The sequence below is a fragment of the Bubalus kerabau genome, chromosome 6, assembly GCF_029407905.1.
Source record: "Bubalus kerabau isolate K-KA32 ecotype Philippines breed swamp buffalo chromosome 6, PCC_UOA_SB_1v2, whole genome shotgun sequence".
Lineage (NCBI taxonomy): Eukaryota > Metazoa > Chordata > Mammalia > Artiodactyla > Bovidae > Bubalus > Bubalus kerabau.
The window spans coordinates 82,173,837-82,199,731 of NC_073629.1; the positions used below are offsets into that span (position 1 = coordinate 82,173,837).

General features: G+C 43.4%; 1 protein-coding gene and 1 long non-coding RNA gene across 2 annotated transcripts in view; both read right to left on the reverse strand.

Annotated features, from left to right (window-relative positions):
• Positions 1–23,541, reverse strand: part of LOC129655330 (uncharacterized) — a 41,788-nt gene extending 18,247 nt beyond the window's left edge. The window contains exon 1 of the long non-coding RNA XR_008715900.1: positions 23,236–23,541. This is a non-coding gene — a long non-coding RNA (uncharacterized LOC129655330). The remainder of the gene's footprint in view (positions 1–23,235) is intronic.
• ROR1 (receptor tyrosine kinase like orphan receptor 1) overlaps positions 1–25,895 on the reverse strand; it is a 466,632-nt gene that overhangs the window by 424,791 nt on the left and 15,946 nt on the right. The window lies entirely within an intron of this gene.

The following is a 25,895-nucleotide window of genomic DNA, read 5'->3' on the forward strand; positions in this document are numbered from 1 at the left end:
GTTAACCAGCATTGAGCTCTCTATACCTTCTTTGTCAGCATATCAGAGGACCTTCTTTGATCTTCCTGTGTGCCTTGCTTTAAGAAAATCTTTTAAGTGTAAATCGCTAAATGTCTAATATAGCCTTGCCTATGGAAAGGTATAAGGAGACAGTTTTAGTTTATCAAGATTTTCTTACACAGATACTTTCCGGATTCCATAGCCACCACCTAAAGTGAAGGATACCCAGGAGCAACTTTCTCTCTTTAGTTAAAAGAAGAAAAACTCATTTGATGAAACTTGGCCTTCCAGGATCCCACTGCCTAAGAGTCAGACTGGAAGTGGTCTCAGGTTTTCCGAAGTGCCTAATTTAGCCACAAAGAGGGGCAGTGCCTCAATTCAAGACTTCTTTGAAACATTCCCCACAGAGTAACAAGTACAATGCACATGTGACACACAAGATGCTAATTCAAACACAATTTGGAAGCAGACCAGGTATATGAGGTCCACTGTTTCTGAGTCTCTTGTGCACTGAAATAGAGATGTTTCAGCTCCAGGTACCTCTTGCTGCTCTTTCTGGAAGACTCTCTGTCTTGCTTTGCTCCCAGTATGTAGACATCCCATACACAGCCTTCGTTACACTGTGGTCATCAGTTTGTCTTTCCGTCTCCCTCTTGATGGCAGAGAGCATGTTTCTGGGTCCCTATCACCCAGTTAGGCTAGTAAGTGGAAGTGCTTAGTAAGTATCTGCTGAATAATTTTGATGGCCCTGACACTAGCTTTTCCAGATCGCCTGCAGACTCTGCACTGTCAGATCCAGGACTGGCTATGGCTCCAAAGAAAGCATTTAAGACACTGAATACAACAGGTGGCCTTGGCATCAATATCCCTTTGTAGTCAGTTCCAGGTGGCCATGGATCAAGTTGTATGACAGGATGACCACATCTAGCCCCAGGGTCCCTACTGATAATTACCTGTGTTCTTTTGAAGACATCTTATCTTCCTAGAATCCGGTTCATCTGGGATAAGAACTATATCTCTTCCTGGCAATACTCAAATGATGTGGCTTATATACTTCTTTAAAAAAAAAAAAATTAAGTCCTGTACTTCTAAACAGTATAAGTCAAAGCTATGTGACTGAGAGGCACTATAGATTGCTTTACTGATTACTCCCCTCTCTTACACCCTTTTTAGCCTCTTTATCTATAGAGACTAGAAAATGAAACTCAAATTTACAGCCTCCTCTGCATCTGACACAGTTCTGGCCAGTGAAATGTAGGTGAAAGTCACATGAGAGACTTTCTTTCCCAACATAAACGTGTGCACTGGACTGCTACTAAAACTATATGGTAATAAAGGTAAGGCAAGTATTCATTCATTCATTCATTGATGCAACAGCCATTTACTAAACACCAAATTACTGAATTAATTAGAATACAATTACTGAATTAATTAGAATACAACTATTAATTACTGAATTAACTAGAATTCAAAATAGACTGCTATACCAAGAAACCCAAAGTTACAAAAACTTAAACAAGGAATAAGTTTCTTTCTCATATACACATTCTTCTTGAAATAAAAAGTCCAGTTATTCAGTCCAGGGGGCTTCTTAGGTAGCTCAGTGGTAAAGAACCCACTTGCAACGCAGGAGAAGCAGGTTCAACCTCTGAGCTGGGAAGATCCTCTGCAACAGGAATCTGCAACTCACTCCAGTATTCTTGACTGGAAAATCTCATGGACAGAGGAGCCTGGAGGGCTACAGTCCATGAGGTCACAAAGAGTCAGACATGACTGAGCGACTAAACAACAGCATTCAGTCCTGGATTGTTAGACTTTCACCTTCCTCAGGGTTATTTCTTAAGGTTGGATGTTCTCAAAAGTCCCTCCTAATTGTAAGATTCTGAGAACCTAAACTGGACTCCTGAGATCTGAAACTTCTTAGGATAAAACTAAGGAACACCTCAAACAAACAAAGAAGTTGTTTATGCAAAGGTCCCAGTACAGTGTCTGACAAATAACTGTGTTTATTTTTAACACTTTTTTTTTAAACAGTGTTTACTCTTCAGACAACTCAGGGGTGACGAGGACCCAGGATCCTTCCATCTCATTGCTCTGCCATTCTGAAAGTGTCACCTTTACTCATACAATTGAAGATTGTTCACACACATTCCAGCCCAAGAAGTAAAAACAGTAAGAGATGGCTCACTTGTCTGCTTCTAAGAGCACAACTCAGAAGTTAAAACATATTACCTCTGTTCACATTCACATTCCTTTGGCCAAAACCTGGTCACAGGACCATATTCAGCTGCAAGGAGAGCTGGCAAATGTGTCCAGAGAAAGCTCCTATTACTATAGATGGAGGAGGAGAGGAAAGAGGGAGGGAGGGAGGAGGGAAAAGAGAACAGCAACCACAGCAACAGCCACGAACACTGGGAGGAACACGTAGCAGCCTCTGCACACGTCTATACACCAGGCACTGTGCTGGGTACCAGAGGCAGAGATGAATGAATCCTAGTCCTTCCCCTCAAAGAGCTCAGAGTTATTACTATAACCTGAAAAGTGTCCCTGCGCATTTGTATTACCAGAGACCAGCAAAGAGCCCTGCATTCTGCTCATGTTTAGACACTATGGACTGACCTCAATCAGTAGGAGCAGCAAATATCCCCACCCAGGATCAATATGTACTGGACTTGAGAAACAACCGTGGCTATGGCATCATCCCTGCCCTCAGGAGGGTCCAGGCTAGTCAAGGAGACAAGAGGACACAAACGCATCTAAAGGTGAGGCAGTTAGGAACTGCAAAGCCCAGTGCCAAATGTGGAAAAGCTCTCTGAAGCCTAAGACAGCCAGAAATGGCTCTGGAGGAGGAAGAAGAACATCAGTTGCCTCCTGCCCACAGGACAGATTTTGAATGAGATGTTGGGCTGTGAAGGCAGGAGAACTGAAAGACATATATTGGCACCAGCTCAGTACATGAGAGAGCCCTGCAAAGCCCAGCTGGGTGGAGGAAGACCCTACCCTCTTCTTTCAGCAAGCAGAAATCCTCCTAGATAATCCGAGCATGCAGCAGCGGCTCCCCCAGAGAGGCAGCCATTGAATCTCCATATTCCAAATACAAGCCACCAAAACCCCACCTTTCCTATCATTAATGATTTCATGGTCCCAGTTAAAACTGCATTTCCCTAAAGCAATTTTCTCAGAAGTGGCAGAAGGGCAGAGATTAGCTGCAGGTTGCCATGGAGAGCCTCAGAAGACCATCTGCCCTGGATGGTTAGACTTTCACCTCCCTCAGGGTTATTTCTTAAGGTTGGATGCTCTCAAAAGTCCCTCATAATTGTAAGATTCTGAGAATCTAAATTGGACTCCTGATATCTGAAACTTCCTAGGATAAAAGTAAGGAACACTGCGATCAAATAAAGAAGTTGTTTATGCAAAGGACCCAATACAGTGCCTTACAAATAACTGTGTTTGTTTTTAACACTATTTTTTTTAAGTGTTTACTATTCAGTAAAGACTAATTAGTGTCATTTTTAGATTATTTATATTAATTTGCAGTAGTTTGTTGTTTCTTTATATTCATAGCCCATCTTACCCAGAAAAAAATTTAAAGTTGCTTACAATATAACAAATAAGATAATAACCAGCATTTTAAGTCAGAGCCCATAAATATATCAATAAGACAAGGAAATAAACCAGGAAAATATAGTACAAAAATAAGAAGGTCACAATATTCTAAAATGGAAGTTATGAATTTTCTCTGAGTTTCCTTGAAACCAAAGTACAGAAAGAAAAACTAAATTATTTACAAAATGTATAACATATGAAAGGCACAAACAAGCTAACCCCCGAAGAACTCATTTCAAAGTACTGCTGAGCTGAATGCTAGTCCAGGGTACTTAATCCAGGTACATAAAATCTTAAAAGAAAGTCATGGGGCAGGAAGGGGATCTGCTGGTAATACACTAAGGAATTACTGGACTAAACAAAGTCAAACAGGTTTTTCTGATGCAGGGCCTCAGAACCTTTACTATGTTCTAAGTCTCCAAAGAGCAGCACAGTGTGCCTTACTTATAAGCCAAGGACACAAGCATTTTATATGAGGAAAAATGCCCCTATAGATGGATGAACAACCACTACTATAATTTTATTATGATCATTAAAAGACAAGACAGGTTACTAATCTTCACCAAGAAATCATCTTTTTTGCTTTGTTTTTTCTTTAAAAAACAAGAACAAGTATTATCTCATCTTTCCTCTCTTAAACTGTCTTGGCAGTTTCATTCCAGGTAGTGCATTATCTGCATAAAAGATTACACTGTAGGGCATCTTCAACTTGGCAGTGGACTTCCCCTTTCCTCTTTCTGTTATCTACACATTTCTGGAGGTTTTGTTATTGTTCAGTCCCTAAGTCCTGTCCAATTCTTTGCGATCCCATGGACTGTAGCACCCCCGGCTTCCCTTTCTTGACTATCTCCCGGAGTTCACTCAAATTCATGTTCATTGAACTGGTGATGCTTTCTAACCCCTTCTCCTCCATGCTCTGCAGCCCCTTCTCCTTTTGCCTTCAGTCCTTCCCAGCATCAGGGTCTGGACGTAGAAAGGATCTATATTCTCATCCCCATTTTAAAAGGAAGAAAAAAAGAATCCCACAGAAACTGAGCTTCAAGGTCACACATAGTCAGTGACCGGAGCTGGTCCTAGAGCACAGGCCTCCCAACTCTGTACTGCAATCCTCTCCCTCTGGGGGTCCTTCCCCTCCCTGATCAGGTGCTCTTTTATCTTATTGTGTGTCTGCAGGTGGGTGGCAATGCTGCTGACTTCTTTCTGGCTCCATTTGGGCCCTTTTCTTTCATCCATTAATTAAATCATGCACTTTCCTTATGGGGGAACAGAATCTTCAAAAGAGGAACAAGAACCCTCCCTTTTGGAGCATTCAGGGATTAAAGTTCATCTGGCTATGGAATGTTCCCCAGGGACTAACCGCATTACTGAGAGGAAACTGCTCGAAGCCGGTGACACATTAAAGACACATTAATATGAAAACGTGAAGAGCGAGCTGAGACCCTAGGACAAGGTCTCAGGCTGCCTAGACTGTGTCTCCAGCATTCCCAAGGAGGGGCCACCTCAGGGGACATTCAGGTCCAGGGGACTACTTAGGATGCCTTCAGATGAGCACTCAGTTGTAGCACTGCCCACTGTAGTGACCTCGAGAGATAGCCTTGGGGAGTGATAGATAATAGTGGCACCTCCTTACAAGAGGAGAATGTGTGGCTGGGCCATGACCACTCCCCTCTCAGAGGAGAGTCCTGCCCCAGGGGCATGGAAAAGGCAGTCCTGAACAAAGGTCTGTGTACTTCATTTACTCAGCTTCACCAGGCTTCTTCACTAGTCCTGGGCAGGATGCTTTCCAAACCCAGGCAACCTCGGGGATACAGCAGGTTGGGTCCAGATTCCACAATAAAGGGAATATTGCAATAAAGCGAGTCACATGGATTTTTCAGTTTCCCAATGTCTAGAGTACTGTACCTAAAAAACCAATGTGCATACTTTAATTGAAAAATACTTTACGGCTAAAAAACTGCTTATCATCACCTGAGCCTTCAGCGAATTGTAGTTTCTGCAATAGTAACATCAAAGATCCCTGATCATAGATCACCATAACAAATAATAAAGAAAAGTTCTGAAATATTACAAGAATTACCAAAAATGAGACACAGATAGGAAGTAAACACATGCTGTTGGAAAGCTGACATTGATAGACATGCTCAGCACAGGGTTGCCACAAACCTTCAATTTGTTAAAAACAAAAACAAAAAAAACCTACCTGCAAAATATAATAAAGTAAAGCACAATATGCCTGTAAACATCCATTCAAGCACCATACTTTTTTATTTAAAATAATCATAGATGTAGAGGAAGCTGCAGAAATAGAACTCATGTTCTCCACCCCACCCCCAGTTTCCACGGTGGTGACATCCTACATAACTATAACATAAAAGTCAGGAAATTGACTTCAGGATATCCCTAGGCTTTAATCAGATTTTTCCAGTTTTATGTGTGCCCGGTTGTGACTGTGTATTATAGTCTATGCAGTTTCTTCATGTGTAAATTCATATACCCACATCGCAATCAAGATGCAGAGTAAGGTCCTCATGCTACCATTTTATAATCCCATTTATCCCCTCGCTGCTGCTGCTGCTGCTGCTAAGTCGCTTCAGTTGTGCCCGACTCTTAGCGACCCCATGGACTGCAGCCCACCAGGCTCCTCCATCCATGGGATTGTCCAGGCAAGAGTACTGGAGTGGGGTGCCATTGCCTTCTCCGTATCCCCTCGCAGTATCCCCGAACCCAGTCCCCAGTGCCGGGTAACCATTAACCTGTTCTCCATCTCTAAAATTTTGTTATTTTGAGAATGTTATATGCACATATTTTTTAAGATTAGTTTTTGTTCGTTCAGAATAACTCCCATGAAACCTCTCCTAGTTGCTGCACATGACACTGTTCACATCTTTTTATCGCTGAGTTGTGTTTCATGATATGGAGGTACCACACTTTAACCATTCACCCATTAAAGGACATCTGAATTGTTTCCAAATGTTGACTATTACAAATAATGCTATTATAGACAAGCATGCACAGGCTTTCATAGGGATGCAAGTTTTCATACATCTGGGACAAAGGTTTATCAGTACAATTGCTGGGTTGTAGGTCAAAGCTTTTTTCAAAAAAGTTTTGATGGAGTTTTCTGGAAGTGTATATTTCACATAGTAGTCTGAGGTTCAGAAGCTATGGATTCTTTAAGGCCATTCATTTATTCATCCAAAAGGCAAAATTAATGCAAAATTACATTTCAGTAATGATAGCACAACAATTATCCATTCATAATAAATGGTTGAATGGTTTGCACTAGGGTTCATATAAAATAACCTGATAAAATATATAAAAAATAGAGTCAGATAAAAAATTGTATCAGCAAGTAATATTTATTAAGATCCTGCTATAAGCTAAGAGCATTACATTATTTCACTTAACTTACACAAAAGGGGCTTCCCTGGTGGTCTAGTGGTTAAGAATCTGCCTACCAATGCAGGGGATACAAGTTTGATCCCTGGTCTGGGAAGATCCCAAGTGCCGCAGCACAACCAAGGCCCTGCATCACAGCTACTGAGCCTGTGCACCGCAACTACTGAAGCCCAGGTTCCTAGAGCCCATGCTCTGCAACAACAGAAGCGACCACAACGAGAAGCCTGGGCGCTGCAACAAGACACAACTAGAGAAAGCCTGTGCGCAGCAACGAAGACCCAGTGCAGCCAGAAATAAAATAAATCTTTTTCAAAAATACATTAAAAATTAACAAAACATATCATTGATGAAAAAAATTAAGATTAAGAAGGGTCACGTAATACCTCCATGGTGGCAGTTCTGGTATTTAAGACAGTTCTGGGATCAGGGATTATGCTACATTCTAGAATTCCCAAAAGCCAATCAAACTTCGAGGACGAGAAAGACTTTCTCAGCAGAGCAGTGCTTCTAAAATGTTAATGTGCATACGGATCATCTGGGAATCTTGGTAAAATGCAGAGTCTGATTTAATAAGAGAAGATGGGGTGAGTGGGGGAGGGGTGGTGGGAGGAGTAGCATTTGAGACTCTGCCTTTCCTAACAAGCAATGCTGATGTTGCTGGTCCTCAAACCACACCGAGCAGCAGTGTCCTGTCCTTGAGCACACCCACTCACTCACTGTCCTTCTCAGAGGGCCCGAATTTCTCCAGGTTGCAGAGATCATTTAGAACATCATTGTACTCCTTGCCTCCCTAAATCCAGGTCCTCATCAGCTTCTTACACCCAGGTCAAGACCCACCCTGCAGATAATATGTGGGAAAGAGCTCCAGGCATCCCATTTATTAAAGGCCCAACCCAGGAGCACCAAGAAGAACAAGAAAAAAGACCCACACCTCTTGGGATTTTGAACATCAAATTCAGAACATACTCCTGCAAAACCTGCCATTTTAAGTTCACAAACAAATGGTAATCTTATAGGTAACAGTGCAAACATCTTAAGCAGTTGGCAATGTCTTTGGAGTATCTTAAAGGAAGTAATGCCTCTCAAATTTTCAACATCCCTGAGGAGAAACACAAACAAAGATGGATCCAGGGTAACCCCAGGACCCAGTCCTCCTAATGTCAAACCTTCTTATCTGTCTGCATAGCATCCCTGTCTCTGGGCCTGGCTGCCTGCCCATCTGGGCTAAGGAAAGGAAAATACTCGCGATCCTGCCTTCATTACAAGGGGAAATGTTAGCCTCTGCTTTTAATTAAGCATTTTATACTGATTTTCTTCTTTGACCAAAAAAGATAGCCAACTGTGTATTTTCTAAATGATCCATTCAGATCTAATAAACAATGTTTTTTCTAGTAAAAAAAGAAGGCTCCCACTATCTCCCTTGTCTGCCATAAAAATTTGAGCTGTCCAATATTCATTGATCTGACAAATATTTAATGAATGTCTCTTTCATTTGTGCCAGACCCCACATGCTGGGCATTGAAGATATAAAAGTGAATTAAACACCATTCCTCCCTACTCAGAGCTCACAGCTCAGAAGGGGAGTCAAACATGTAAACAAACAATCCCAGTAGAGATTGACGGTGGCTGTTTAAAAAAAAACAAAAACAGGAGATGAAGGATGGATGTTTTTTCCTACTCCTGATTCAAATGCAAAATCATAATCCATTTCCAATTTGAAGGAGCTAAGAGGTATAAACAGATGGAAAACAAGCAGAGTCACAGTACATTCCTGAAATACATTGCGGTCAGCAGTCAACAACCACACAGACACTATATGCCCAGCACTCTCCTGGGTGCTGGAGAGATGACACAGAATTCCAGACCAAGGAGTTCTCATATTCTAGAAGTTCTTCAAATACTAACGGGGAAAGTTAGGCATTGCAGACTGCAGCTAAATTATGCAGTGCCTTGCCCCTCCATGGCCATGGAAAGAGGGGGCCACTGAAGATTTTTTTTTTTCACTGAAGATTTTTTTGAGGAGAGCAAGTACATGATGAAAACTGTTTGCGTATCATTCATACATTATATATAAATATATATAAGAAGAAGAAAAACTACTCTTAACTGACCACATATTATGTGCCAGTCACTATTATTCCTAGGGCTTTACACTATACTATCTCCAGACTCCCTAAAAGCCTTAACGGCAGACATGATCATGTTTTTTCATAGAGATGAGGGAATTGAGACTTAGAAACCTTTAATAAATGTATCTAAGGTCATTTGTCTACTGGTGCTGGATCTGGGAAAGGTCATCTAGCTAGAAGGATTAATATAAGGAAGAGATCACCAGCAGGGAAATTAATGTAAGGCCCCCGATTCATCCAAACATGAGGTATGGTGATAACACTGAAAATAGAAAAGCTTATAATGCAATTCACACAAAGTGCTTCAATCTATTTTTTCAAAGTTTATCTACCAAAACGGTGCACGATAGGGCAGCAGTAACCAGCCACAAAGTATTAGTACCTACTGTGGGCTAAGTACTATGTGTGACTGGGACACAAAGGAGACTTGCAGAGAGGCTAGTGACTTATCTATCACCACAAGGCAAAGTGATGGGACAGTGAGAGATCCACCCTGCCCTCCTTCCCGACCTCAGGCTGTCTGTCAAGCACACAAACCTGTATACCACCACAAGAGGTCAGGCCTCCTCCTCACCCTCCAGCTCTTCCCAAAAGGCTGCAGTCTCGACTGACTTGCTCCTCAGGGGCTCTTGGTCCTGATTCTGAATTATTCTAACCAAGACCAGTTACATAATTTGCAAGGCTCAGTGCAAAATGAAAAAGGCAAGTCCCCTTATTCAAAATAATAAGAATTTCAGGACTGCAACAGCAGAGCATTAAAGCCCCTGTGCAGGCAGAGGGCAGGGGCCCAGTTCAGGTGCACAGGTTGCATGCCCACAAAGCTGATCCTGATTCTAACCTAGTTTCCACTTTGCTAGATCAGTAAAAATGGTACTGCTTGACACCTTCCTGGACAATGATTCTTCTATTCTTATTTTCCGAGGATCGGGAGACCTACGGCTTAGCAGACAGCTTCTCTGTTCAATGAGAGTCTTCGTTGTGGGTATAAGATGGATGAAGTTGCCCCAACGGCCAGCACTGCCTTTGTCCCTTTTATGCTATATGTTTTCCAATGATCACGTGGTACTATTTTCAGTGAATAAGAATTTGGTAGTCTGCCCTCCCAAAGGTCATCATTTAGATAGAGACCATGATGGGAAAATTTAAGGCTGTAATCAGTTCCAGTTTAAAAAAAAAAAAAAACTGCTACTAAATTTTGCATATAGGGCTTGATTAAAAAATAATAATAGACTAAAAATTATTGTTATTACAATAATTTGAGTGCTTATAATTACCAGTGACTACTTTAAATCCCTTTAAAAGATACATAATCTTCACAAGATACAATATCATAAAACATATTCACCTGGTTTCACTTACCCAATGCTCTTGTGAAAAAGTTTATCTGTAAAGAGCTAACTTGCAGATAAGAGGGAGAACTAAACCCAACTACTTGTGTGACCTTGGACAAGAACCTTTCCCTCGCTGGGCCAGGTGCGCTCACCTGTAAATACAGTGAGTATCCCGGATGCCACGAGGCCCTCCAGACTCTGCCAGTCTTTGACTATCACAGCAGGAACACAGGAAAATTTGCAGCTCTCTACTCAACAGTCTGCACATTCTACCACTAGACCAACAAGCCACAAAGTCTAGCACAGCAGATATAAACCTGGCCGATAGCCAGAACACCTGAATTCTGGTCCTATATCTATTCATCACTACCTCAAGGTAGGAATGAATCAATCACCATGCCACTCTGAGCCTCAGTTTCCTTATCCATAAATTTATTAGCAGATACCTAAGCTCCTTTCTTATGTAAGGCACAATGCCTGGTATCGAGAAAGTTCTCAGTGTTAGTCATTTTCATCATCTTGTTATCAACTATTATTCCCTATTCCAGTAGTTCCCACTGGTTTCAAGCAAGAAGACTCCTTTTAATGCAAAAAATTATGGAGACTCCCTCTCCCATCTAGTAGATCAATTAATTAGGCTTCCCTGGTGGCTCAGACGGTAAAGAATCTGCCTGCAATGCGGGAGACCCAGGTTCAATCCCTGGGTCAGGAAGATTCCCTGGAGAAGGGAATGGCTACTCACTCCAGTATTCTTGCTTGGAGAATTCCACGGACAGAGGAGCCTAGTTGGCTACAGTCCATAGGGTCACAAGAGTTGGACATGACCAAGCGGACACGACTGAGAGACTGACTGATCAATTAATTAGGAAAACATAGAATATCAGAAAGTCACTGATATTCATCAGGATATGAATTTATTTTCAGTTCATCAAAGCAACATACATATATATTTGAAAATATGAAATATTATTTTGCAATCATTGATGGTGCTTGGTCCTCAGAACCTTCTGATGATTCTGAGGACCTGAGCTGAGAACTGTGCCACCTGCCAGCTCAGAAGGCCCAGGCCATTGCCAACCCCACCTTCAATCACCTTGGCTTCCCAGTTCCTCTTCCCCTCTCTCACTGCTCTTACCATACTGCCAACATCTAAAACACAAGGCAAAAGAGAAACATGTATATATAGCTTTGGTAGCTGAATACATAGCTATTTGCCCATGTTTCTGCCTTTAAATCTTTTTAATAGAGTACACTTTTGCAGGGCAAAAGTGCCTGGCTCAGTCCTGAATAAATTCTTCATAAGTGCGTTTTACTACATATTAGGAAAAAACACAAAATACTAGAATATTAGAGTAGGGATCATTCTTTAAAGCAATGCTTTAAACTTTAATTTTCATATAGATCACCTGAAGGTCTTATTAGAATGCAGATTCTGATGAAACATTTGGTGAGGAGCCTTAGGCTCTCCATTCCTACCGAACCAGCTCCAAGGTGATGGAGATGCTGCTGGCCTACAGTCCCATTGCTCTGCAGAAAAGAACTTGAGAATCAGAAAAGGCAAAGGTCTTATCTGCTGTCACACAGCTTGTTAAAGGCAGGGTTAGGAGATGAGTGCAAGGTTGTTGACTTTTAGGCCAGAGTTCTTCAGCTATGCCCTAATATCATCCTTTCTCTCTCCTCAAAACAAAGTTTCTGGGAAAAAAAAAAAAAAACTCATCTTCTTTTCCCATGAAACACAACACACACACATATATAAATAAATACACACACACACCCCTAGAGGACAGAAGCTAAATTGTAGTCTCTCCCTCAGTTTCTAGCACAAGGTCTTACAAAGATACTCAAAATCATGTGTCAGTGGATTAATCTCAGGGGAGGTGTGGGGGGAGGGCATATTCTAATTAGAGTAATGTTTTACCTTTTTTCCCCATTTTTGATTTCTATAAGCAGACACATCTCCAAAATTGTCTGTACCTATATGGTAAGTTTTCCCTAGAGGTACTTTTCTAAATTAAAAATTAATTTGCTGGGAGAAAGTTCAAAACAAGCTATTATTCTAAATCAATATTTAGGGAGGAAAAAGGGGTTTTTATCCCATTACCAGCAGGGATTTATGTTCCTGAATATCCTTTACACTGGACCATTGAAGACACGTGAAGTGTTTGAAGAGTTGCACTTAGCAGCCTAAGTGTTCAAATAGGATGGCTTCAAAGCCTCCCTTGCCCTCCCACCATTCAGAAATCACTCCCAAGTCTTCTGGGGTTTTCAACTGTATTTTAACAATCTTAAGAGCTCAAGGAAGCTCGCTCCATGAAATTAGTTAGCAGAGGCCCAAGTACATAGTAGGTCCACGAAAGTGTCATGTCCCCCACCTAGAGTCACACGTTCGCCAGGTTTTCAACAGAACTTTGTCTAAAAGGACAGAAAACAACCTCAAAGGAAGAAAAATTGGCAGCATTTCAGCTGTCTCACATTCTGATTATATTCTACCACTTGGTTAAAATTAACAACTTTAGTGCAAATACTTAGGAGAAGGCAATGGCACCCCACTCCAGTACTCTTGCCTGGAAAATCCCATGGACGGAGGAGCCTGGTAGGCTGCAGTCCATGGGGTCACTAAGAGTCAGACACGACTGAGTGACTTCACTTTCTCTTTTCACTTTCATGCATTGGAGAAGGAAATGGCAACCCACTTCAGTGTTCTTGCCTGGAGAATCCCAGGGACGGGGGAGCCTGGTGGGCTGCCGTCTATGGGGTTGCACAGAGTCAGACACGACTGAAGCGACTTAGCATAGCATACTGCAAATACTTTGGGTTTGGGTCTTGCCACACTTCGGAAACCAAGAGGACAGAAAGGTAACACTGAAAGATATAACTCACGTTCCCCTTTGCAAGAGGAGACATCAGCAAGTTCTAGAGCTGAGAGAGCCCCTCTCAGTGGAGTTTCTGATGGTTTCTAACTAGAGGAATGTAATTCATCAGCCCCCTGGGGCTCTGGGCTGGGTGCCGCCCCTCCCACTCAACCTTCCTGAACCTGCCCTTTCAACCACAATCTCCCCTTCCCCACATGCAGGGCTCTGGCTCCCATTCACTGTACCACATCCAGTCATTCCCTGTGTGCTGATGGTTCTGCACGCAAACAGGCAGCCACATGACAGCAAATGACAGCCTCTTCTACGGCCCACCACACAACGTTCATATTTCTCTTAAGGCAAAGATCAACACAGATTCTCATTTATTTGCATGTCTTTCTGCATCTCTGCTACCCAGCTGATCCCACTGTTCAGGAGCCCCTAGAAAACAGATCATGTTTTTGTTCGATGTATCCCTGGTGGCCAGCACAATCCCTGATATGTGGTCAGTTCAGTTCAGTCAATCAGTCCTATCCAACTCTTGCCGACCCCATGGACTGCAGCACACCAGGCCTCCCTGTCCATCACCAACTCCCGGAGTTGACACAAACTCAAGTCCATTCAGTCCGTGATGCCATCCAGCAATCTCATCCCCTGGCGTCCCCTTCTCCTCCTGCCCTCAATCTTTCCCAGCATCAGGGTCTTTTCAAATGAGTCAGCTCTTCACATCAGGTGGCCAAAGTATTGGAGTTTCAGCTTTAGCATCAGTCCTTCCAATGAATATTCAGGGATAATTTCCTTTAGGATGGACTGGTTTGATCTCCTTGCAGTCCAAGGGACTCTCAAGAGTCTTCTCCAACACCACAGTTCACAAGTATCAATTCTTTGGCACTCAGCTTTCTTCAGGGTCCAGCTCTCACATCCATATATGACTACTGGAAAAACCATAGCTTTGGCTGACGAACCTTTGTCAGCAAAGTAATATCTCTGCTTTTTAATACACTTCTAGTTTGGTTATAACTTTTCTTCGAAGGAGTAAGTGTCTTTTAATTTCACAGCTGCAGTCAACATCTGCAGTGATTTTGGAGCTAAAGAAAATAAAGTCTGCCACTGTTTACATTATTACCCCATCTATATGCCATGAAGTAATGGGACCAGATGCCATGATCTTTGTTTCCTGAATGTTGAGTTTTAAGCCAGCTTTTTCACTCTCTCCTTGCACTTTCATCAAGAGGCTCTTTAGTTCTTCTTCTCTTTCTGCCATAAGGGTGGTATCATCTGCATATCTGAGGTTATTGCTATTTCACCCGGCAATCTTGATTCCAGCTTGTGCTTATCCAGTGTGGCATTTCACATGATGTACTCTGCATTTAAGTTAAATAAGCATGGTGACAATATGCAACCTTGACATACTCCTTTCCTGATTTGGAACCAATCTGTTGTTCCATGTCCCGCTCTAGCTGTTGCTTCTTGTCCTGCATACAGATTCCTCAGGAGGCAGGTCAGGTGGTCTGGTATTCCCATCTCTTGAAGAATTTTCCACAGTTTATTGTGATCCACACAGTCAAAGGCTTTGATGTAGTCAATAAAGCAGAAGTAGATGTTTTTCTGGAACTCTCGTGCTTTTTCAAAGTTCCAACGGATGTTGGCAATTTGATTTCTGGTTCCTCTGCCTTTTCTAAATCCAGCTCAAACATCTGGAAGTTCATGGTTCATGTACTGTTGAAGCCAAGCTTGGAGAATTTTGAGCATTACTTTTCTAACGTGTGAGATGAGTGCAATTGTGCGGTAGTCTGAATATTCGTTGGCATTGCCTTTCTTTGGGACTGGAGTGAAAACTGACCTTTTCCAGTCCTGTGGCCACTGCTGAGTTTCCCACATTTGCTGGCATATTAAGTGGAGCACTTTCACAGCATCATCTTTTAGGATTTGAAATAGCTCAACTGGAATTCCATCACCTTGACTAGCTTTGTTTGTAGTGATGCTTCCTAAGACCCACTTGACTTTGCATTCCAGGATGTCTGTCTCTAGGTGAGTGTTCACACCATCATGGTTATCTGGGTCATGAAGATCTTTTTTGTATAGTTCTTCCATGTTTTCTTGCCACCTCTTCTTAATATTTTCTGCTTCTGTTAGGTCCATACCATTTCTGTCCTTTATTGTGCCCATATTTGCATGAAGTGTTCCCTTGGTCCTCTAATTTTCTTGAAGAGATCTCTAGTCTTTCCCATTCTATTTTTTTCATCTATTTCCTAGCACTGATCACTGAGGAAGGCTTTCTTATCTCTCCTTGCTATTCTTTGGAATTCTGCATTCAGATGGGTATATCTTTCCTTTTCTCCTTTGTCTTTCACTTCTTTTCTCAGCTATTTGTGAAGCCTCCTCAGACAACCATTTTGCCTTTTTGCACTTCTTTTTCTTAGGGATGATCTTGATCACTGCCTCCTGTACAATGTCATGAACCTCTGTCCATAGTTCTTCAGGCACCCTATCAGATCTAATCCCTTGAATCTGTTTGTCATTTCCACTTTTAGGTCATACCTAAATGGTCTAGTGGTTTTCCCTACTTTCTTCATTTCAGTCTGAATTTAGCAATAAGGAGTTCATGATCTGAGCCACAGTCAGCTCCTGGTCTTGTTTTTGCTGACTGTATAGAGCTTCTCCATCTTTGGCTGCAAAGAATATAATCAATCTGATTTCGGTATTCACCATCTGGTGATGTCCATGTGTAGAGTCTTCTCTTGTGTTGTTGGAAGAGGGTGTTTGCTATGACCAGTGCATTCTCTTAGCAAAACTCTGTTAGCCTTTGACCTGCTTTGTTTTATACTCCAAGGCCAAATTTGCCTGTTACTCCAGGTATCTCTTGACTTCCTACTTTTGCATTCCAGTCCCGTATAATGAAAAGGACATCTTTTTGGGGTGTTAGTTCTAAAAGGTCTTGTAGGTCTTCATAGAACCATTTAACTTCAGCTTCTTCAGCGTTACTGGTTGGGGCATAGACTTGGATTACCATGATATTGAATGGTTTGCCTTGGAAACAAACAGAGATCATTCTGTCGTTTTTGAGACTGCATCCAAGTACTGCATTTTGGACTCTTTTGTTGACTATGATGGCTACTCCATTTCTTCTGAGGGATTTCTGCCCACAGTAGTAGATATAAGGGTCATCTGAGTTAAATTCAACCATTCCAGTCCATTTTAGTTTGCTGATTACTAAAATGTCGATGTTCACTCTTGCCATCTCCTGTTGACTACTTCTAATTCGCCTTGATTCATGGACCTGACATCCCAGGTTCCTATGCAATATTGCTCTTTACAGCATCAGACTTTACTTCCATCACCAGTCACATCCACAACTGGTGTGTAGTCAGGATTTAGAAAATGCTAGTCTTTTATCAGATAATATTGGTATGTTTCCTCCACTTCTTCCTTCTGGTTCTCTGCTTCCTCCACCAGGTTTCTTAAAAAAAAATTGGAGCTGGAAGGGCCAGTCAAGTGTTAGTCACTCAGCTGTGGCCAAATCTGAGACCACATGGACTATAGCCTGCCAGGCTCCTCTGTCCATGGAATTCTCCAGGCAAGAACACTGGAGTGGGTTGCCATTACCTTCTCCAGGGGATCTTCCCAACCCAGGGGTCAAACCCCAGGCTCCCCCATTGCAGGCAGATTCTTTACTGTCTGAGCCACCAGGGAAGCCCAGCCACCTTATTTTATAGATAAGGAAATTCAGTTTGACCTTCAAGTGATGTGGTGCCCAGTTAGTGGTCCAGATGGACAAAGCACCTCTAGACTCTGACATCTGTTGCAGACCTACCCCAGTTCCTCCTCATCCTCTGCCTCCAATCCAGGCCAAACAGGACTCGCAGGCCACCACCCCCATCCGGCATAGAAGGAGACTGATTCATTCGTGGCCCAGTGCTAGAGGCAGGGGAAGCCAAGTTCCACTCCAGACTCCTGCACTGAGGAATATAAGGAGTTCATTCTGACCAATGTCAGTGGGGGAGGCCTCAGGCTCCTCACCTGTAACATGGCAACCTGGCCTCAGTTATTGTGTGTTCAGTATCTGCCAGGGGTCTGGGAGCTTTATCCTAGTTCATCTTCACCAAAGGTAATGAGGTAGATATCATTACCACCCCAAGTTTACAGATGGGGAAACTGGGGCTTTGAGGTTTGTCCAAGGTTCGTCAGCTAAGCTGGTTTACCAGACTTCTAGGTCAGTATTTTGACTCGGTGTCATTTCACTTTCTCAGGGGCCCCTTCAACTGTAAGAAGCTGTGACAGGGAGTAAGGCCTTCTTGGGGGCACACAGGAAGCTCAACCCCATGAATCCTGTCCCAGCGATCAGCCTTCGCCCTCACCTAATAGTGTTAGCAGCAGGCAGCTCCGCCTAATCCTCGATGCACATACTGAGAGACAGCATTCTTTCCCTGGGGGCTCCGCCTCTCCTAAGATTAAACACCATCCCCAGAAGGCTGTTATCCCAACCGCAGGGAAGGACACATCCCAGCCAAGATGGAGCTTATCGCAGGAAGCCACCGCCACGCTGGGGAAACAAAACACAGACCCAATGGCTCGGGTCTGATCACAGGCACTGGGTGTTGTGCCAGATAGATGGGCACATGCCTGCCAGTTGTCAGCAGGTGACGATGAAGCAGCCACAACCTTGGCATTTTCTGGAGGTGCCAGGGGGTGCAGCAACCAGCACTCAGATTAGAGATCACGTCCTGAGCACGTCCTAAAAGCATTCCCGAGAACAAACACTACTGTTTCCCCACAATCCTGCACTGTGCCTGGAGCAGCATAGGTATTCCATCGGTTGACAGACAAATGAACTTACTGTCCCACCACCACCAGAGTGGAAGAAAAGCAGTCCTCTCCAGAAATAAAACTGAGCTCACCAGCAATTATTCGATAAGTCCCTTTACCTCAGTTATCCATTCTACTGTTGTTGTTCAGTCACTCAGTCATGTCCAACTCTTCTGCGACCCCATGGACCTTAGGCTGCCAGGTTCCTCTGTCCATGGGATTTCCCAGGCAAAAATACCAGAGTGTGTTGCCATTTCCTTCTCCAGGGGTCTTCAGATGCAGGTATCACACCCTAGTGTGACAGGGTGTGTCTATCCTGTGTCTCCTAAATTAGAGTCAGATTCTTTACTGCTGAGCCACTGGGGAAGCCCTGTTCTATAGCCCCAAATAATAATACTCATTTCTCCAAATCCACTGGGGCTTACTCATTCATCCCACAGGACTCTCTAACAAAGGCACAGAGTAATTTTTAAAGGTACAGTTATTTCAATTCAGTTCAGTTGTGTCCAACTCTTTGTGATCCCATGGACTGCAGCATAACAGACCTCCCTGTCCATCACCAACTCCCAGAGTTGACACAAACTCATGTCCATTGAGTCGGTGATGCCATCCAACCACCTCATCCACTGTCGTCCCCTTCTCCTCCTGCCTTCAATCTTTCCCAGGATCAGGGTCTTTTCCAATGAATCAGCTCTTCCATCAGGTGGCCACAGAGTATTGGAGTTTTAGCCTAAGCATCAGTCCTTCCAATGAATATTCAGGACTGATTTCCTTTAGGATGGACTGGATTGATCTCCTTGCAGTCCAAGGGACTCTCCAGAGTCTTCTCCAACACCATAGTTTAAAAGCATCAATTCTTTGGTGTTCAGCTTTCTTTATAGTCCAACTCTCACATCCATAGATAATTACGGAAAATCCATAGCTTTGATTAGATGGACCTTAGTCAGCAAAGTAATGTCTCTGCTTTTTAATATGCTATCTATGTTGGTCATAGCTTTTCTTCCAAGGAGCAAATGTCTTTTAATTTCATGGCTGCAGTCACCAACTGCAGTGATTTTGGAGCCCAAGAAAATAAAGCTTGTCACTGTTTCCATTGTTTCACTATTTGCCATGAAGTGATGGGACCAGATGCCATGATCTTCATTTTCTGAATGTTGAGTTTTAAGCCAGCTTTTCACTCTCCCCTTTCACTTTCATCAAAAGGCTCTTTAGTTCCTCTTCACTTTCTGCCGTAAGGGTGGTATCATCTGCATATCTGAGGTTATTGCTGTTTCACCCAGCAATCTTGATTCCAGCTTGTGCTTCTTCCAGCGTGGCATTTCACATGATGTTCTCTACATATAAGTTATATAAGCAGGGTGACAACATACAGCCTTGACGGACTCCTTTTCCTCTTTGGAACCAGTCTGTTGTTCCATGTCCAGTTCTAACTATTGCTTCTTGACCTGAATACAGATTTCTCAGGAGGCAGGTTAGGTAGTCTGGTATTCCCATCCCCTTAAGAATTTTCCACAGTTTCTTGTGATCTACACAGTCAAAGGCTTTGGCGTAATCAATAAAGCAGAAGTAGATGTTTTCCTGGAGCTCTCTTGCTTTTTCTATGATCCAACAGATATTGGCAATTTGATCTCTGGTTCCTCTGCCTTTTCTAAACCCAGCTTGAACATCTGGAAGTTCATGGTTCACGTACTGTTGAAGCCAAGCTTGGAGAATTTTGAGCATTACTTTGCTAATGTGTGAGATGAATGCAATTGTGCAGTAGTTTGAACATTCTTTGGCATTGTCTTTCTTTGGGATTGGAATGAAAACTGACCTTCCCCAGTCCTGTGGCCATGGCTGAGTTTTCCAAATTTGCTGGCATAGGGAATGCAGCACTTTAACAGCATCATCTTTAGGATTTGAAATAGCTTAACTGGAATTCTATCACTTCCACTAGCTTTGTTCTTAGTGATCCTTCCTAAGGCCCATGTAGTGATTCTTCCTAAGGCCCACAGTTATTTAAGGTGACTTATTTAAAACTTCGGAGAAGGCAATGGCACCCCACTCCAGTACTCTTGCCTGGAAAATCCCATGGGCAGAGGAGCCTGGTAGACTGCAGTCCATGGGGTCGCTAAGAGTCGGACACGACTGAGCGACTTCACTTTCACTTTTCACTTTCATGCATTGGAGAAGGAATGGCAACCCACTCCAGTATTCTTGCCTGGAGAATCCCAGGGACGGGGGAGCCTGGTGGGCTGCCATCTATGGGGTCGCACAGAGTCGGACACGACTGAAGTGACTTAGCAGTAGCAGCAGCATTTAAAACTTATTGAGCACCTACTATCTACACAATGCAAAATTAGAGAAAACTTTCAGAAAATTCTAGGCTTGGGGATGACACAGAGCCTAGTATTATGGAAGAGAGTGGATCGGGAGTTCTAAGACCTCAGACAATTTCTTTAGAACAAAGAGGTGAGAAGCCTCACCACCAACTTCACTACATACATCCTTAATCTTTCAGAAAAAAGTGAAAGTCTCTCAGTCCTGTCCAACTCTTCGTAACCCCATGTACTATACATTTCATGGGATTCTCCAGGCCAGAATACTGAAGTAGGTAGCTGTTCCCTTCTCCAGGGGATGTTCCTAACCCAGGGATCAAACTCAGGTCTCCTGCATTGCAGGCGGATTCCTTACCAGCTGAGCTACCAGGATGTTCATTGGAAGGACTGATGTTGAAGCTGAAACTCCAATACTTTGGCCACCTGATGCGAAGAGCTGACTCATTTGAAAAGACCCTGATGCTGGGAAAGATTGAGGGCAGGAGGAGAAGGGGACGACAGAGGATGAGACAGTTGGATGGCATCACCGACTCAATGGATATGGGTTTGGGGGAACTCCGGGAGTTGGTGATGGACAGGGAGGCCTGGCGTGCTGCGGTTCATGGGGTCACAAAGAGTCAGACGTGAGTGAGCAACTGAAGTGAACTGAACTAAACCAGGGAATCCCTAATCTTTCAGAAAAATGCCTGTGAATTTTACTTGGTACTGTAATTGATTCACCATCAAAGACATCAGCAGAAAATATTTCAGGAAAAGAACAGGGGAAATTATGTAACTTGCAAACTTCCATTTCTCTCTCATTCACTCTCTTTTCAAGAGACAAGGAAGGAGAATTGGCATTCTGATAATAATAATAATAATAATAATAAAGGAACATTTTCATGGTGCTTTGCAATTCACAACATCCTTTCACCTGGATTTCTCAATATATATATATATATAACAATCCTCTGGGATTTTATCAGCCCATCATACAGATCAGGAAATTGAGGCCCAGAGAGGTTAGGGAACTTGCCCAAGATTGCACAGCAGATGAGTGGCAGGCCAGGCTCAAATCCAGACTTTTTCTCTCCACACCATGCAGTCTTCCCTCTGTGCAGGGCTGTTTCATACACTTTCATATAAAAGAGAGCTATTTCTTCTCCCCCGGTTATCTGAATGCTTGAGTTGTAAATGATGCTTTAGTTTTCTCATCTATGTAATGGGTATAACAATAAGGCATTCCTAATGCGGTCCTTGTGAGGATTAAGTGATACTTGACTATTGCCTAGCACACAAATGTTACTAGTAGTAATACATGCAGTTGCTGTTAGATTGTAAAATGAGAGCATATTTCCATTTCAAGGCTTTTATACTCTCCTTTATACTTGGTCCCCTCCTGGAGGACATCCCCTCCCCCACATACAGAGCCACAGTGCTCAGTCCTTCACCTCCTGCAGGACTCTGCCCAAGAGACACTTTATCACAGAGCCCTCCCTACCACCCTACACAACAGAGCGCACTCCACCCCATCGTTCTCTGCATCACAAGTTCTTTTACTCTGATTCATTTTTCTGATACTCTCATTCATTTCTTTATTTTCAGAACTCCTCCCTGAGTAGGGTCTTTGTTTTACTCTCTGCTTTACCTCTGGCATCTAAAACAATGTGAGTCACATAAATATCTGTTGTGTGAATAAAGGAAGCCTGCTGGATCCATTGCCAAGAAACAGAGATCAACTCTTGCTTGCTATCTGACTCTTCAATCTCAGATAAGACTGTAAAGTTTACAAAATATTTTTACATCCTTCATCTCCTTTAATCTTCCATAATCTTCAGGGAAGGAGTTATAATCCCCACTGCAGAGATGAAGAAACTGAGACCCCAGATCTCAGAGCAGAGCAACCCCCTGGAGACGCAGAGTCCTGAACTGGCTCCGGAACCCTATCGCCACCAGGCACTCAGATGTCGGGGGTCACAGCCTCCCTCTGAGTTGTTTTGGCCCTGATAGAGCAGCTGAGGTTCCCAGGGAAGCGCTGGCTTAGAGAGAGAGAGGGGCCTCGGAAATGGTCTTTATCCCTTAGTCAAGCACCAGATATCACAGAAGGTAGATTTTTGTGAACACATTTGTCAAAATAAACCCACCCGTTATTATCAATAGTATAAAAAATGTCTTATGGGTTATTGTTTTAAGGCCTCCCGGGCACACGTTTTCCAGGGGAGCACCCCCCACCGAGACATCTTTCCTGATTCTCTAACAATCCAGCCCGGTGCTTTGCTTCACTGCTCTGTCCTCCACACTTGCAGGACTTGTGCCTGGACCTCACTGCACAGCATCACCTTGCTCGTGCTTCCGCAAGGTCAGCTCCCCGCAAGTGCCTTTCGAGGCCTGGGGACCACCTACCCCCCAGAGTGCCACCAACAGAGCAAGACAAAAAACAGCCCCTCTTCTTCACCACTGCCTCAAGCCCTAAGAACTCAACTAAATTTGTTAAGCTCTCTGTTCTCTCTCCTGCTCCTAGCCTGAAGCACATGGTCGTAGGGATTTTTAAAAAAGGTGCTATGGGAAAATGCAAAGACACACAGGCCTTTCTGGCCACATTTGCATACAAATTGCTTGTGAGTTCAAAATTCAGAGAATTTTTTCTCCCTCTGCTTGCTAAGAGGAAGCAAGAGGTCCCTGGAGATATTTCCCTAGGAATGAGAACTTCCAAATTTCCTGAAGAAAGAAAGGGGAGAGCAGAAGGACAAGAAAAGGGACTAGGGCAGGAGAAGGATGCTCAGAATCACTGGTGGCCCTCCCGGCCCTGACCTACCTGGGGCCTCAATGGTGCCCTCTCCCCTGCGGCAGGGCACCAGTATTTCCACATCTTCTCTCAAACAGAATAGACAGGAAAGAAGAGAAAGAGGAGGACCTGAAGGGAGATTTTAATTTGCTGCCAATTACGGGCAGAGTGACCCTAATTTATAGCAGCAGAACTCAGAGTTATCACAGATTTTCCATCTTGGGAAAACAGCTCCGCTCTCAGCTGCTCTCTGCTCCCCTGCAAATAGAGCCCACAGCACGTTTAATTGAGTCCAGATTGGCTTTTTACGGGGGTGAGATTCCTCTTTTGGAAAAGATAGCCTTGAGATTTTCAGATGTTCAAAGATGCGTTTTCAAATTTTCAGAGAGTAACAGCAAAGCCAACTGGAATGATCCCAGTCTCTAGGAAGGAAGGACAAAGCTGAGTAAAAGTAAGGAGAGTTGTTCAGTTGGCTACCGGGCATTGTGCTGCCTGTGATCCAGACTCAAGCCTTATTCTAAGGTGCATCCAACCCAGTGAAATAGGAGATGCCACAAAATAATAATTGCACAAATATATGTGTGTGCATGCTAAGTTGCTTCAGTTGTGTCCAACTTTGTGCGACCCTATGGACTGCAACCTGCCAGGCTCCTCTGTCCATGGGATTCTCCAGGCCAGAATACCGGAGTGGGTTGTCATGCCCTCCTCCAGGGGATCTCCCCCACCCAGGGATCAAACCCGTGTCTCTTACATCTAACCTGCACTGGCAGGCGAGTTCTTTACTACTAGCACCACCTGGGAAGTCTGCACAAATAAATATTTAATTACAAACCATAATCGTGAGTATTTTTAAATACAGGGTGCTATGAAAGCCAGTAGGTGGGAACCCAACGTAGTCTGGCCAGTCAGGGAAGTGACATTTAAGTCAAACCAAAGGACTGGGAGCTGATAGGCTGAGGAAGGATGTACCCATGGGAGGGAACAGCCATGGAAAAGTCACTGTGTACAAAGGTGAGACCTGAGATGGGGCAGCACGCAGACTGGGAAGGCCTGCCTGAAAGTCCCATCAGAGCCTCCCTGATCACAGTTTTGGTGATGTCTCCACTTCATTCCCTTCCCCACTTTAAGTCAATCTTTAGGTCTTACTTTCCTATTGCCCCAAGAACTCTGAATTTCCTTCTGAACACCATATATCTCTTCCACTGGCCCCCTTTGCCATGGACACACTTTCACTTTGACCTTGTGCATTTTCAGAAATGCTCAGAGGTTATCAGTATGCCTTGGGTGGTGCCCAACCCCAGCAGAGGAAAGTGTGTGGGGACCGCTGGCTTGGACCACTCAAGACACAGCATACTGGAGAAAAACAAATTAATATCGGCTCTCCATCTCAGATGCCACCTCCTTTAGAAACCTCTGCCAATAATTCCAAACAATTCATACCTCTCTCCTCCTTGATCTACAAAACTTACATGTGCACGTTCCTCAAGGCACTTAATTACATTGAATTTTGCATTCACTCAACACATATTTGGTGATTTTCTATCAAGAATATGCTCAACTAGATGGTTGTTAACCAAGACTGACTCCCTGATCACAGAGAAGTAGGTAGAATGGAAAGCGGCTCTCGTTATATGACAATGGGGAAGTTCTTTAACATCTCTGAGACTCAGTTTTCTCTTGGGAATAAAAAGACTGACCTCCTTTTATGAATATACACATATGGAAAACACTATAAGAAGCTATCTCTGAGGGATAAGAGTATGGGGAATTTTGTCTTCACATTGCATTTCTGATTTTGTTTTTAGTGGACATAATTTCTCATGAGGAAAAAAGCATTCAAACCGCTTTTCTTTTAGGTTAAGAAAACAATACCACTTCATTTTGTTGTGAGAATTAGTGAGGTATGATATGTGCATGGTCAGGACACACTAACCTCCCCCGGAGCAGTGTCTATGGGCTATGAACAGAAACTGGGGAGAGATGGAGGAGAGACTGGATCCTTGCCACACCTCTCAGTAGTACCTACTCCAGAGATCAAAGTCATTCTCTCCTACACACCAGCTTCTTTCTGGAGCAGAGACATGGCCAAGGGCATCTCTCAGCTTCCCTGCCCTAAAGTGGCGGCCCCTATATCCCAGAATGGCCTATAATTAGCCCATCATAGTGAGACTGGGGGCAGGGTTATGACTGGCAGTCTCCCCATAACAAGGCTGGAGAGTGGACAAAGTTTCTTTTCCCAGTAGATAAAGCGGGCAGAAGGAGGAAGCTTAATTCAGGGCAACACTTTTGTAAAGACGAAACAATAGGATTCCACTACAAAATACAAAACGCCTTGCCAGCTGTGTCACCCCATAGTAGATGCTCAATAAATGACGGTGTCTATTATTACACCATTAACATGGAGGCTTGGGCTAAATCGGAATAAATGAGTATGACTTAGGAGAGCTGTGTGGGAACGCTGGCTGAACGTGAGATCACCGGGGAAAGAAAGACAGAAAAGTGAATTCCTGAATGTGGGAGCACTGGGGGTTGAAGAACAAGATTTCAGCGGGGGAGAGATGAAGAAAGGAAAGAACTTGAGCCGGATGCGGGGAGGGGTGGTGTTAACTACACAGATTCTAGAGGCTGCATGACAGAGAAACCACTCTACACAAAGATCAGGACAGTGAGGTTTGATTCAATGAGTTAGT